This window comes from Octopus sinensis, linkage group LG22 (assembly GCF_006345805.1).
Source record: "Octopus sinensis linkage group LG22, ASM634580v1, whole genome shotgun sequence".
NCBI classification, from domain to species: Eukaryota; Metazoa; Mollusca; class Cephalopoda; order Octopoda; family Octopodidae; genus Octopus; species Octopus sinensis.
In genome coordinates, this window is record NC_043018.1 from 15,909,156 (window position 1) to 15,925,571 (window position 16,416).

The window sequence follows — 16,416 nt, forward strand, 5'->3', positions numbered from 1 at the left end:
CACACACACATATATAAATATATACATATATATAGATAAAATTCTTGAGCCTGTAGAGGACGGTTCGGGCGAGAATTTGAACCTGAGGTATCCTCGGTCCATGTAAATTCAGTGCATTGTTGCTGTTGATCTTGTTGCTCTGTGCTGATGTGCAGCCAATGTTGTTGTTCTTGTTTACCCACGCCTTTCACCCGCGCCATCACAATCCTCTGTGTTTCAGGGTATGTCAACTAAACTTTCTAACATATCATCCCTCGTTTAAGACTATAACGTGTAAGTTGAGGGAAATTGGGCAACTATTTCTAGGAGTAGGTGGACAGGCCAGGTAGGAAATTTTTCACTAGCACTGGTTCGTCTGTCTGTCTGTGTTTGTGTGTGTGTGTGAGTGTGTGTGTTAGTGCGTGTGTGACGTATGCCTCTCTAGTTATGTATATATATATATATATAGTTGTGTAAAATCTTATTTACATTACACACTATGTAAACCCGCACACACACACACATACATGTGAGTGGGGTTGAAAAGTTCCTGGCATTTGGGTAAAAGAAAAGAGGGGTGAATCAGTCAATTATGGTTCTGTTCAACATATTCCTCTCGCAGATTCAGACACTTATTGCAGTGATCCTTCAGGCTTTCTAAGCCCTGTAAATAACTGAACTGGGAAGATAGGACCTCCAGCCAGGCCCTTCGCAACAGCCTTCGGGAAAGTCAGGAACTTTCAGCACACCCTCGTATATATATAAATGTGTGTGTGTGTGTGTATTTGTATATACATATATACATATGTACACATACATTCAACATATGTGTGTGTGTGTGTGCGTGCTTGTGATATAGTTATGTGTATTTACGTATATGCACCGCATTGTACAATTTTGGACGTTAGATTCTTATGCGCATATATATACGTGTATACATTTATTATCTTCATATCTGTACGTATATTTATAGACAGACAGACAGATATATAGATAGATAGATAGATAGATAGATAGACATCAGACAGACAGACAGACAGACGACAGACAGACAGACAACAGACAGACAGACAGACCGACAGACAGACAGATATATAGATAGATAGTAGATAGATAGATAGATAGATAGATAGATAGATAGATAGATAGATAGATAGATAGATAGATAGATAGATAGCTTTATAGACAGACAGACACACTTAAACATACATGTACTATAACCTGCTAATTTGTGGTTTGCATGAGTGTTTGTATATATTGGTCTATACAAAACGATGTTGAACATTAATTGCATCTTGCGTAAGTGTGTATATAAGTGTAAGCATATACATGCATATATAGGTGCGTATGTCTTAATTACAAATTATGTGTGAATGTGTGTATTCATATATATGTATAAAATAAGTAGACATACAAGAAATTATAAAATAGAACTTGCATACAAAATAATATATATATATATATATTAGAAGAAATGAGGTAATCAGAAGATCGGATGGTTCATATTTATAGATATTTATTTATATATTACATTTTTTACATATATATATCATATCATTCAGATCATATCATTCAGATTATTAGCGCTTTCTCCCATTCTAGTGGGGTTTTCAAATCAAATTATATATATATATATATATATATGGATGTATTTACATAAAGACGCGGACACACACACACTTGCACACACGCAGCTACAGCGGTGGAAGTTTGTGTGTGTGTGACCGAGAGAGAAAGAGCTGCTTCGGTATTAAACTACTAAAGTGTTTGCGTGTCAGTGTGAGCGCGTACAAGTGCGTTTGTTGGTATGAATGTTTTTATGCACATATCATGTGTGTGTGTGTCTGCATGTACTGCGTGTGTGTTCAAGCGTATTTGTTCGTACGTACATGCGCATATCTTTATGCAGAGTTGCATGGAAGCATTTGTGTGTGTGTGTGTGTGTGTGTGTGTGCATATATTCCTTCGTTCTTTTATTCCTTTGATTGTCTCAGTCATTTTGACTGCGGCCATGCTGGAGCATCGCTTTAAAGGGTTTGTAGACGAAGAAATCGACCCGATTTCAGTTTCCGTCTACCAAATCCCATCTCACAAGGCTTTTGGTCGGCCCGAGACTATAGCAGAAGGCACTTACCCAAGGTGCCACGGAGTGGGACTGAACCTGGAACCTTGAGGTTGGGAAGCAAGCTTCTTACCACGCCTGCGTATATATATATATATATATATATATATATATCTATATATATATATATATATATATATATATATATATATATATATATATATATAATGTATATATATATATATATACATATATATATATATGTGTGTATATATATATATATATATATATATATATATATATATATATAATATATATATATATATATATATATATATATATATGCATACATATATATATATATATATGATATATATATTATATAATATATGCATATATACATACATATATGTACATACCTACATCTACATGTATATATACATGCATATATGGATACAGGACATCAAAAAACGTCGAACACAATGAGAAACGAAAACATAAAAACAAAAACATAGAAATGATACTTTTTTTTCGAACAACGAAAAAAAAATAGAGACACGGGACATACAACATAAAAAATATTCCCCTTCTTCAGTTGTCCCTGTTTCATCTACTCGCGTTTTCGAAGGTAGGGACCAGACGCGACTCAGTTGAAACAATCCTTCCCGCACGTAGTAATCCCCGGAATTAGAATTGGATGAATTAGAAATCCAGAAATTGGGGCTGCTGAAGTCGTAGAAATTTTCCGACAACCATTTGTGACTCTTTCGAAACGTATGGCACGGATCCGCATTCTACTACTGCACATATGGCCATCCAGCAGTGGCGCGCTCCAGCCGGTGTTTGACCCCTGTTTCCAGCAGCTTCGCATAGCCGTCTGAATTGAGCCAATGATCCTGTTCAAAAATGTGGAGCGGCATAGCGTAGCCCTCACTGGAGACACACCCAAAGACAATCACAGTTTGGTGGAACTTGGTTTTCCTGAAACGTGTTACACATGAATTGTAGGCAAGTCACTTGTTGTTCTGCGTGTTGCGCAGCTGGCCCGAGCAGAATTTATTTTAGCCTGAGAACAAGATCAGCCCCAGCTCACCATGATATCTCAACTTATTCAGGAGTTTCCTTACCTTCGTCAATCGGTTCTCCTCGCCTTGGCGGTCAAAATTTTCCCCATGAGCCTATTGAATGAATGGTAGCGAAGGTCCTTATTCTGTTTCTCTCGCCAAAGCCTGGATTCCTTCGCTCGGATCTTCTAGTATCTTATCCTGCAGTTGCTGTACGAATTTCGTCGTTCGGACGCAGTCAGAATTCCTGCTGTGTCCCTTCCAGCTGGACAGAGCTTCGTAGTCTCCGCTACATCTGTCCAGTTCACGTTTTACAGCCTTCAAAGAGCTTTGACCAGCAGTCGTGATGTTTGCGTTTTGAGATTCGGCGCGAATCATCATGATGCAGGTAACTCTTTTCCAATACTCAGATGACTCCCAGCCCCTCTATATCAGGTAGATATTTTCTCAATTACAATTTTAATCTTCATGCTCTTCAACGCCGTTGACTGTTTACCGATATCAAGATCTTCCAGAAAACAAAATGGAGCCATAACATATCGTCAAATCTAGCAACACCATATGTGTATGTGTGTGTGTGTGTTTGTGTGTGTGTGTGTCTGCGTGTCTGTGTGTGTGAGTTTGTGTGTGCGTATGTGTGTGTGTGTCTGTGTGTGTGAGATTGTGTGTGTGTGTGTGTGTGTGTGTGTGTGTGTGTGTAAATATAATGTGACAATTATTCGGTAGCCATGATAAAACTCCGTGTTTCGGATGTCGGGCCGGAAACCCACGCCGCCCCAACATCCGAAACTCGGAGTTTTATCATGGCTACTGAATAATTGTCGCATATTATATTTACAGATAAATTCCTCTATTTGCATAGTATTCTGATCTCTTCCATTCTTTTGTTGTCACACCATTTCTATCGATATATATATATATATATATATATATATAGATATATATATATATATCACACGCGCATGTATGTATACATGTATTACGTGTGTGAGTATAGATAGATAGATATATAGATATAGAAGATAGATAGATAGATAGATAGATAGATAGATAGATAGATTGATAGATAGATAGATAGATAGATAGATAGATAGATAGATAGATAGATAGATAGATAGATAGATAGATAGATAGATAGGTTTGATATGATAGTTTATCAGTGAATATCTTCGGCGTCACTTTGCTTGAAATCGTTGCCAAATCTGTTTTAAATTGTAAGATGATTGCTAGTTTGGAGTGCACATGTCTGTGTGTGTGAGTTTGTGTATGTGTGTGTGAGTTTGTGTGTGCGCGCGTGTGTATGTAAGTGTTTGCATATGTATACATTTAAACGTTTATATTTAATATGATTTTCTTGTATTAGTGTATTCAAGTATGAGTGTGTATTGATGTTGTTGTCGTTGAGTAGACCCAGGTCATCTGTGGTCGAGCACTCCTCGTCTGTCATGCGCAAACTACAGATACAGTTTCCGTTTATATCAGGTTTCCCTCTAACAGAAGGCCAGGGGTGAATCTTATGAGCTCCTGGCTCGACTACCCAGGCCCGACACGCCCGGAGATTCTGGTGGTGGCCACAGCAGGGACATGAAACATGGAATCAGACGGAGCGTGTCATTTGCTTTTTTTTCTGCCCTTATTGCTAGTTGTGTCTATCTGAGCCGCAGGATTTGGGGTCGAATGAGGTCACTGAAGTTTAAGCTATTTCTGTGGATCTCTGATATTTTTGCCTTCCTCTGTCCTGAGATAAAAAGGTATTGTTCTGACTCTGGCTTTTTTGAGCTTACAAATTTGTATTTCCTTAGTTATTGATTGTCTATCTATAGAGAGGGTTCAAAACCAACCATCAGTTTCCCGACTAAGTTTCTCTGAAATATATAAAACTAGCAGTATCGCCCGGCGTTGCTCGGGTTTGTAAAAGAAATAACTATATAAGCATTTGTAGAGAGTTATAGCCAAAAAATAGCAAAAAAATGCATTAAAAATGGGAAAAAAATGATGGTAAATTTTTTTTAAATCGTTGACTCATCGTAGACATTTTTAGAGAGTTTCTTCCCTTATATAATAGCGAAAAAATGCATTAAAATGGAAAAAAATGATGGTAAATATTTTTTTTTAAATCGTAGACTCATCGTAGACGCGCGCTAATACCCAAGGGGCTCGATATGAATCACGACTATAGATACCCGGTTTTGGTTAAACTGCACCGCAAAATATGGGAGTAGTTAGGAATCTAAATCGTAGGAGACCGACACCACACAACCTCACTTTTATATATAACGATTAATTTGTTTGATCTACCAATGTGGATGTGTTGCATCATGACGTTGTTGTTGTGGCTGCTGTTTTTGCTCCTATTCCTAAATACTCTCTTTAATAATACTTTGGTGATTTTTTTTTTTTTTGATAATTCACACTTTTTTTTTCTCTAAGTTTATTTCTTTCCTTTGTCTTCTTCATCAGTCATTTGATGTTCAGTTTTATTTTCGTTGTCTGCGGTTTCAGTGCAACGGTGGTCGCAGCTTTTACGAGCTGAGGTATTCCTGCTCTGTAATTAAGATTGTATATTTATGTTCCCTTCTGGATATATAAGTTTTCATGCATTTATAATTTTGTTGAGTATATATCTTCGATCTACCTATCTATCTATCTATCTATCTATCTATCTATCTATCTATCTATCTATCTGTCTATCTATCTATCTATCAATCTATCACTCTATCACTCTAACTATATATCTATCTATCTATCTATCTATCTATCTATCTGCACACATACACAAAATACATGCATGCATAGGAGCACTCCGTCGGTTGCGACGACGTGGGTCCCAGCTGATACGATCAACGAAACAGCCTGCTGGTGAAATTAACGTGCAAGTGACTGAGCAATCCACAGACACACGTACCCTTAACATAGATAGTTCTCAAGGGGATTCAGCGTGACACAGAGTGTGACAAGGCCGGCCCTTTGAAATACAGGCACTACTCATTTTTGCCTGCTGAGTCCACTCAGCTGGCAAAAATGTATACATGCATACATACATACAGCCGAATAAAGAAAATTTGGAGCTTAAAACTCTCTGCATTCAATAAAACAAGTATTATTAAACCTCAGGAAAAGCGGTTACATATATTCTTACAAACATACACGCATGTATGTACACACACATACTTACATGCACACGCATGCACGCACACACACACACATATATGTATACATGTGCAAAAATGTGTAGTGTGTGTGTGTGTGTGTGTGTGTGTGTGTGTGTGTGTGTGTGTGTGTGTGTGTGTGTTTGCTCTCATGTCAAGTCTTAAAAAAACTTGAAGAATAAACTGGAGAATTGGTCAGTACTTTATAGTAGGGTACTTGTTTATATTTTTAGAAACAGTGGCATGGCAGTGACTTCGAAGTCATTCTCACTCTTATTATAAAAATGTTATATGTATGTGTGTTTGACGTGTATACATGTGTGTGTGCATGTTTATATGTATATGTTTGTATACACACACATACAGATATATATATGTTTAAGTATGCATGTATATAATTGTAGAAACGACGTTACGCCACCGGAAAGCGAAATCGCGTCGACTATTTCGAGTCTTATTATTCATTCAATCAGTGATTGGTTATTTTTGCCCTAATCCAGAAGTTTCTAGAGTACTCTTTTGTCCGAGTATGAATCTACCTTCCTTAAAATCCTTTAAAATGTTTTAGCCCGAAGGCCGCGGCCATGCTGGGGCACCACCGCTGAATGAGCTACACTAATATGTGAATCCACCTCTGATACGTGGCACTTGATCAACAAGGGAGTTCGATGCTGCTGCCCGCATCTGCGTCTCCTGCCGTGAGGTAGGTTCATCTGGGACTCCCGACAAGAAGAGATCCAGTTTAGTTTTAAAGAAACCCACATCCACACCATGTAAGTCTCTCGGGCATTTAGGGAGGATGTTAAAGAGCTATGGTCCTCTGAAACCCAAGCTGTTGCAGTATCTGGACCTGTATCTTGATGGTGATGTTGGAATCTTTGGCACCTTAAATAACGATAACTTTTAATTTTGTGTGGGATTTAAGAATGGATTTATGATTTTGTATAAGTTTTGAATAAAATTCTAACTTCAGTATTTGTGATTCTAAGGGAACATATGTGACTTCAAAACAAAATATCGATTTTTTTTTGTCTGTATAACAAGTCATTTCAAAATGAGAATAGTGACACCAATATGCAACATGACACTTCAAAATGATAATATGAATTTCAAAGTGAGCATCTGTCACTTAAATGCTAAGTCCTTTGGCTCAATTATGTAATGTAATCTGGAATTGTGAAGGCACATGGCTCATTGTTTAGAGCGTCGATCTTACGATCGTGAGGTTGTGAGTTCGAGTCCCGGACCGGGCTGCGTGTTGTGTTCTTGAGCAAGACACTTTATTTCACGTTGCTCTAGTTCACTCATCTGTAGAAATGAGTTGCGATGCCACAAGTGTCAAGCCGTATCGGCCTTTGCCTTTCCTTTGGATAACACTGGTGGAGCTGACAGGGGAGGCTGGTATGCATGGGCGACTGCTGGTCTTCCATAAACAACCTTGCCCGGACTTGTGTCTAGGAGGGTAACTTTCTAGGTGCAATCCCATGGTCTGTGTCGTGACCGAAGGGGGTCTCAGAAGTCTGGGATACTTTAACATGTGCTGTTAAAATAAGTATTAGTGTTAGAAATGGAAAGCTATAATCAAATGTGTTATTTCCAACAGAAACACCAATATTTTGGAATTATGTTTTCTTAAAATCTACAGATGTGTGTGACTTCGAGAATGGTATCGTAAGACGAATGAGATTTGGAGGAGCAGAGCGTCACCTAATTCTTTAAAAATTAAAGTGCTTATTCTGTGGACGGTGTTTGTATTAATATCTGCCATAGAAGCAGGAAGTGGATGTGGAACAAAAAAGATTGCAGTTCTTTATGTCGCCTGCAATCAACTAAAGATCTTGAATAGAACTAGAACGGTCTTGCTCAATCTATAGGCATTCATTGAAAGTCTACAAATAGAATCAGTTTAGATATTTAAAGGCAAGAACACGACCAACATACACTGTTGGTTATAAGCAAATACATAAGAATCCCTCCATTTTGCAGAACACAATAAAAGATTGACGTAGACCACAGCATCCACTTGTAAGAGTCGCAATTCAAAGTCTTTAGATATCATGCTGATAACAAGAAGAAATTGCTGGTTCCCCTACAAAAAGATAGTAATCGATATCTACCGCTAATTTTGGACGTGAATTTGCCACTTAGCATTTGATGACTGTTATTCTCTCTGGAAAACCAGCAATATTTTGTGGATGAATATAGCTTTAATCTCACACTACCAGTATCTCTGGTTGGCCCTTCAGAGTCGAGCACGCAGTTGGATCTATTCCAAAACAGCGAGAAAGAATCTGAATAACATTATTAGAGTTATATCAATTACAGAGGGACTTCTCGCGTATTATGCTAATGTGTTTAAGGCGCAGTTTGCAAAAGTTTCTGCTCCATTTAGCTTGACATTTTCCATATCAGAAATATATTTACACATTCAATATTTCCCCCATGCATCATGGATCGAAGTTTCCATTTAAGATATCGACAGTTATTACCTGAAACACCCACCAATGTATTGATTTACAATTAGTCCCGTAATGGAATATCTTGCGTGTAAAAGATGCGCAATAAAAGAGGAAATTTGCTTGGCAGATATGTGTACCGACGTGACGAAAAATCCTACAGGTGTAATGAAATCCAAACAGCAAGATAATATTTTTTCAGAAAATTAGCTTTGGGTAACATTGCTGTATTTATCAATGAAATATGGGAAAGTAATATAGTAAGATTTTCTTTTGTCCGATTACTTGGCTGAGTAAAACTTTAAAATGGCTAAACAACTTCATATTGTTATTATAGCAGAAACATTAGCACGCCGGGCGCATTGCTTTGCGTTATTTCGTCTGTCTTTATGTTCTGAGTTCAAATTCCGCCGAGGTCGACTTTGCCTTTCATCCTTTCAGGGTCGATTAAATAAGTACCAGTTGCGTACTGGGGCCGATCTAATCGGCTGGCCACCCTCACTCAAGATTTCGGGCCATGTGCTTAGAGTAGAAAAGAATATAGGATGCTTCTAAGGCGGTAAGATGGCAGATTTATTAGTGCCCCGCACAAAATGCTTAGCGGTATTTCGTCTGCCGCTACGTTCTGAGTTCAAATTCCACCGAGATCGACTTTGCCTTTCATCCTTTCGGGATTGATAAGTTAAGTACTAGCCTTGTGCCTATAGTATGCTTCGATATTGTTTAAAATCATTGTAATCATCTCGAAGTATAGAGTCCCATTTTAAATTCATTATTTTCACTTCGAACTTGTCTCAAATATGGCCGCTTCAATAACAAAGATTTAGATCGATCACTCGCTCCGTTCCTCGAGAGAGATTAATATTCTGGCGCAAACATGATGAAGTTTTCATTTCCAGCACTTGTCTGGAATGTGTTTACCAAAGACAAATGACTCGTGATTTTATCTTACATTCTAAAACCCACAGAGGCACACACAAATGTGTGTGTGTGTGTATGTGTGGATGTGTGTATATGCATGTGTGTATATGTTATATGTACCTATATGTGTGTATATATATATGTATATATGTATATATGTATGTATATATATCTATATCTTTATATATATATATATATATATATATATATATATATATATATATATATATGTATATGTATTTATGTATAAGTTCAGTAAAAATTTAGATTCAGATGAATATGGTACTTAAGTCGAGGCACTAGAATTTAGTATACGGTATTATCCATACATTTCAAAATGAGTGATTAAAATCAAAATAAGCAACAAAGATATCCAGAGGTAATGCGTACGATCGTTTCATGCGACTCCATGTTCTTTGTCTATCTGCTTAACTTCTTGGAGATCTTAGGTAAAATTATACTACTGTGTCCTCATGTTCTACTTTAATTAACGTGCAGCTGATGATTGCTCTATATTTTAAATTGATGTAATGAAATGATTGCATCATTCAAGTAAATGGAATCGCATGAAACGTTGTACTGCATTACCTCTGGATATCCTTGTTGCTTATTTTGATTTTAATCACCATATTTATATATATATATATATGTGTGTGTGTGTGTATGTGTGGGATTGTGTGTATATGCATGTGTGTATATGTATATATGTACCTATATGTGTTGTAATAATATGTATATATGTATATATGTATGTATATAATCTATATCTTTATATATTCATATATTATATATATTATTATATATATATATATATATATATGTATATGTATTTATGTATAAGTTCAGTAAAAATTTAGATTCAGATGATATGGTACTTAAGTCGAGGCACTAGAATTTAGTACGGTATTATCCATACAATTTCAAAATGAGGTGATTAAAATCAAAATAAGCAACAAAGATATCCAGAGGTAATGGCAGTACGATCGTTTCATGCGACTCCATGTTCTTTGTCTATCTGCTTAACTTCTTGGAGATCTTAGGTAAAATTATACTACTGTGTCCTCATGTTCTACTTTAATTAACGTGCAGCTGATGATTGCTCTATATTTTAAATTGATGTAATGAAATGATTGCATCATTCAAGTAAATGGAATCGCATGAAACGATCGTACTGCATTACCTCTGGATATCCTTGTTGCTTATTTTGATTTTAATCACCATATTTATATATATATATATATGTGTGTGTGTGTGTGTGTGTGTGTGTGTGTGTGTGTGTGTGTATACATATATACATATATACACACACATATATATATATGTGTGTGTATGTATGTTTGTATGTATTAATGTATGCATGCATGTAAGTATGTATGTCCAATTTCATGCTTGTGGTGCTACTACTTCTTCGCTTCTTCTTTTCCCAACGGACGTGAATTCTTCGCGGTCACCTCCAAACAAACACAAAATACGATTTATCATCCACCGTTTCAAAACAACCCCAAACATCTGATGTGCAGTGCTGCAATATTGATTAATTATTGCAATCATTTTGTGTGGTTATCACCTGCTTTGAGGTGCAAATTAAGAAAACCAATTAAATTCTGTTTGGGTCTGTGTAAAGATAGAAAAATACAAACTGCGGTTTAACCAGTGAGTTTGCTTTGATGTTAAGTTGCGACTATAATAGTGATAATTGTATGTATGTTTGTATGTGTATGTGTATGGTTCTATGAATATTTGTGTACACGTACATGGATACACATACATATATATGTGTATATGCGTGTGTGTGTGTGTGTGTGTGTGTGTGTGTGTGTGTGTGTGTGTGTGTGTGTGTGTGTGTGTGTGCAAAATATGCATACAAACACATACATATAGAGCAGTGCTTTTCAACCTTTTTGCTGGAGCGGAACCCCAAGAAAATATTCCACTGGCTCGAGGAACCCCTGTGCAATAATTTAATAGTCTTATGCACACATATCTGCACAGGAGAATTAAAAATTACTGTCGGTTTTAGCATTTTTGTAACTTCTTGCGGGAACCCCTGGACTTTACTGGTGGAACCCTAAGGTTCCGCGGAACCCTGGTTGAAAACCACTGATATAGAGGCACATACACGACTGTGCGGTTAAGAAGCTTGTTTACCAACTACGTGGACTTCATTTCAGTCCTGCCGTGCAGCTGTTTGGGCAAATGATATCTATAATAGCCCCGGGCCGACCAAATCCTTGTGAGCGGATTTGGCGACGAAAGCTAATAGGAGCTGGTCGTATGTATAAGCAAACATCTTTTTCTGTGTGTTTATGTTGATTTGTATCCCGCCACCCCTTCACAACCGGTGTTCATTCGTTAAAGTCTCGGTAATTTAAGGGTCCAGCACAAAATACCGATAGATGAGATACCATGCTTAAAAATTACGTATTGGGATCGATTTCTCGGGATAACCGATCAAGACGGTGACCCAGCATGGCCGCTGTCCAATGACTGATAAAAGAAAAAATACTGTTGAGATTTATGTGTTTTCAGTTGTTTGTTTTAGTTTTAAAACAGAGGCATCGATGCTTATACTGTTAAATATATTACTGCTGTTCACTGTAGTCACCGAAGAGAATGAAACAGTTGGTAGAACTTGAGACAATCCAGCGTCAATACACGAAGAAGATTGACAGATGAGCTACGAGAGAGGGCTAAAGGAAATGAAGCTTTACTCTCAAGTGAGAAGGTGTGAAAGATATGCAGTGATATGGAAGATCCTGGAAGGTCTTGCACCCAACTTTGGAATTGAAAGCTATACCAACCATCGAACTGGACGGCACTGCACAGTACCAAAGACGCCGTCTTTTCTATCTTGAATTAGGACTCGAGTCTGTACCAGTTTAGGGCCTAAGGGATCACAATTGTTCAATATTCTATCAAACAATTTCTGTGATTTGTGAGTAGATGTGGTGGTCTTCAAAGGTCGACTGAACAAATTTCCGAGACACCAGCACGGAAACCAGCAAAACGTAAGCGATAAAAGATGTTATCTTATATATGATTGCATATGGAAATGTATTTGTGTATATAAGTCATATTATATAATTGTACCACCACCTAACGACTTGCCTAAAGGGAGTAAAATGTTTAAATTGTGTGGCTCATTATTTATCAATGCTGTAGCAGTTATTTCGTTCCGCTCGGAAAATATTTCTAAAACAGCTATAAATTCTAGTTTTCCCGAAAGAAAATAGTATATCAACTGCATGAAAATATATGTCTCGTGACATTAAGATGCACAATTCGAAAATATTGCGGCTAATCATGCAATTGCGAACTATGGAGCTTTCATGCCTGAAAATCCAATTCAAAGAGAGAATTATTCCATATCGATCTGCCAACTTTCTCAGTAATACATCAACTTCCATAGGACTTACAAAATACCCCTTCAAAAAAATATCGGCTGCGCAAATACAACAGTTCGTTCTATCACCAAGGGGGTGATAGAACGTTAGATAGTGTATGGAAGCCTGTTTTATTCTTTACTTTGTATCAAATATGTCTGAAGTGGAACAGTCAAACTGCACAATTCTCTTCATAATTTCTTTAAATGAGACGACTAGCTTGATCCATCTCCGTCGTCATCTTTATGCAGCTATTCAAAATGGCCTTACCTGTTGATCATATCAAATAATTTTACTAAGTTTACAGAAAAAGTGTGAAGAGCCTTCTCCCATTCAGAATACTATGGCCGTAGTAAATCAAATAAACCTGAATTCACTTTGACTGTTGGTGCTACACTTTACATCTTACTATTCAGGTGATAACATTTCAATAATACCATAGTGTATATATGCAGTGATACTGTACTCTGCATTCTGGCATCCACTCTATCTTTCCTTTTTTTAAATTAGAAGTCATGATTTTCTGTTGTTATGTTTCATCACTACACTATTATAAAAGGAGAAATTAAAATAAAATATACATATATATTATATATATATATATATATTAGATTATAATATTATTACATATAGATACATGAACTTAAAACATGTAAGATATATTTATTATTTGTGTTTCTGTATAAATGCGCATATTTTGTTGCGTCTAAATGTCTCCGCATGAACAGCTGGCATTGTTCCCCTTGGTTTCCGTATTCAGCAGTCCAGCATTACTCCTCCTGTCCAGGGATATGAAAAAATAACAGATTAAACTTACACAACACACACACACACACACACACACACACCACACACACACACCATATGTATATATATATATATAAATATATATAAGGAGTTTACGAAAAAAACAAAAGACGAAGACAGGTGGTGTACAAAACAAACAAATGTATTAGTATAATACTCAGGATAGAAAAAGTCTTTTATGTTTCGAGCCTACGCTCTTCTACAGAAAGGGACACAGAAAATACAAGGAGAGAAACAAGGAGAGAAAAAAGGATAGAAAAAATATATATATACATACATCGATCATTTTACATCTGCCAACTCGCCATTTTCACCAGTAGGCTTAAGGCTGACACCCTTACCCACAATACGCTGCCTATATATTTTTTACTTTCTTAATGAATTGGTTTTATTGATTTTAGTCCCTGTTGTCTGTGTTTGTTTTAGATTGTAAACACCATTATAGGAGATTTGTCTGTGTCTTCCTGAGATAAGTCAAAAAATAATTTTTTGTGTGTTTTTCTTTTTTTTTAAATTTCCTTGTAATTTTTTACTACATACATCAAACTATTCTGAATGTGTATGTGTATGTGTATGGGCATACATCTGTTTAGATTGTACCCCACTTAAATACATACGTTTATAGATTTATATATATATATATATATATATATATTTATATACATATATAGGCGTAGGAGTGGCTATAGGCGTAGGAGTGGCTATAGGCGTAGGAGTGGCTGTGTGGTAAGTAGCTTGCTTACCAACCACATGGTTCCGGGTTTAGTCCCACTGCGTGGCACCTTGGGCAAGTGTCTTCCACTATAGCCTCGGGCCGACCAAAGCCTTGTGAGTAGATTTGGTAGACGGAAACTGAAAGAAGCCCGTTGTATATATATATATGTATATATATATATATGCGTGTGCGTGTTTGTGTGTCTGTGTTTGTCCTCCCAACATCGCTTGACAACCGATGCTGGTGTGTTTACGTCCCCGTCACTTAGCGGTTCGGCAAAAGAGACCGATAGAATAAGTACTGGGCTTACAAAGAATAAGTCCTGGGGTCGATTTGCTCGACTAAAGGCGGTGCTTCAGCATGGCCACAGTCAAATGACTGAAACAGGTAAAAGAGTAAAGAGTAAAGAGTATATATATATAAATGTGTGTGTGTATGTAAATAAAAGAGATAGGGAAAGCCGTCGAGTACCACAATTGTTTCAAAAGCACATAGAATGAATCTTACACTTCATATTACTAATGAGTATTCCGTCGCCGTCTGGTGTACTTTCCATTGAGGTACTTAACGATATTTCAGTTGAAAATGTCGTACATAGCTGAGTAGAATTCTCACACCTGAGAGTCACGGGATACTCGTGTTATCACGAACTAAACATTCGTAATATCGCGGATGAAGTAACTGTAGCAATTGATGATTTCTTCATCCCTTTTTGTTTGCAAATTTGTTGATTGCATTAAAAGAAGCGGGTTTTTTTTGCTTTCGAAATCGAGTCGCAGAGCTCTCGTCATCGGAGTTTTCTGTCTGATATCGATACGGAGCGAAGTGTACTTTTTGCTTATACTCTTTTATTTGTTTCAGTCATTCGACTGTGACCATGCTGGAGCACCGGCTTCAGTCGAGCAAATCGAACCCAGGACTTATTCTTTGTAAGCCTAGTACTTATTCTATCGGTCTCTTTTTGCTGAACTGCTAAGTGACGGGGACGTAAACACACCAGCATCAGTTGTCAAGCGATGTTGGGAGGACAAACACAGACACACAAACATATATACATACATATATATATATGCATATATATATATATATAATATATGTATATATTATATATATATGTATATATATATATATATATATATATATATATATATGTATATATATATATATATACATATATATATATATATATATAATATATATATATATTATATTATATATATAATATATATATATATATATATATATATAATACGACGGGCTATGTGGGGTATGAAGGTAAAAAGATAACAATAATAATTGAGCATTAGGCTTGATAAAAAAAGCATGAACAAAAACATGGAAGCTATATATGGATCCTCAACACTACAAACTCTCCAGAAAATAGCCCTGCTACGAACAGCCCACATCCTATGCAAGACACTATCAATCCAATAATACAACATCAACAAAAGTCTATATCTACTCTAACTCCCCGCAGCATTCTGCTGATATTAACCCTCTTCCTCCTTCCTTTATAGGTAGGTATAATCTAGCTACTCCTGCCCTTGGGTGGAGTCCTCCATTCATATTGAACTCTTTCCTACTTCTTCTGTCTAGCTTTGCTAATTCAGTTTTTGTCCAATCTACGAAAGCTGCTGAGTACCTGAGTAATGATGCTGCCCAAGTATTTACAGCCTTCACTAGAATCGGACCATTTAGCCTTGGCTTCAGTAGTTTCCACACCATTTTGGTGTACTCCTTTTCAATTTTCGTATTTATTTCTGTAGTTACTACTCTGTCAGATTCTAATACTCCAAGGTACTTATAACGCTCTCCCCCTTTCAAGCGTCTAGAAACATTCTTGGGAACATCTCGCACTTTAGTACTAGTGGGGGACTGGA

At 36.7% G+C, this 16,416-nt stretch overlaps 1 long non-coding RNA gene across 1 annotated transcript in view; it reads left to right on the forward strand.

The window, feature by feature from the left end:
- The first annotated feature begins 111 nt into the window (after positions 1 to 111).
- LOC118767565 overlaps positions 112 to 16,416 on the forward strand; it is a 22,276-nt gene continuing 5,971 nt past the window's right edge. The window contains exon 1 of the long non-coding RNA XR_005003486.1: positions 112 to 221. This is a non-coding gene — a long non-coding RNA (uncharacterized LOC118767565). The remainder of the gene's footprint in view (positions 222 to 16,416) is intronic.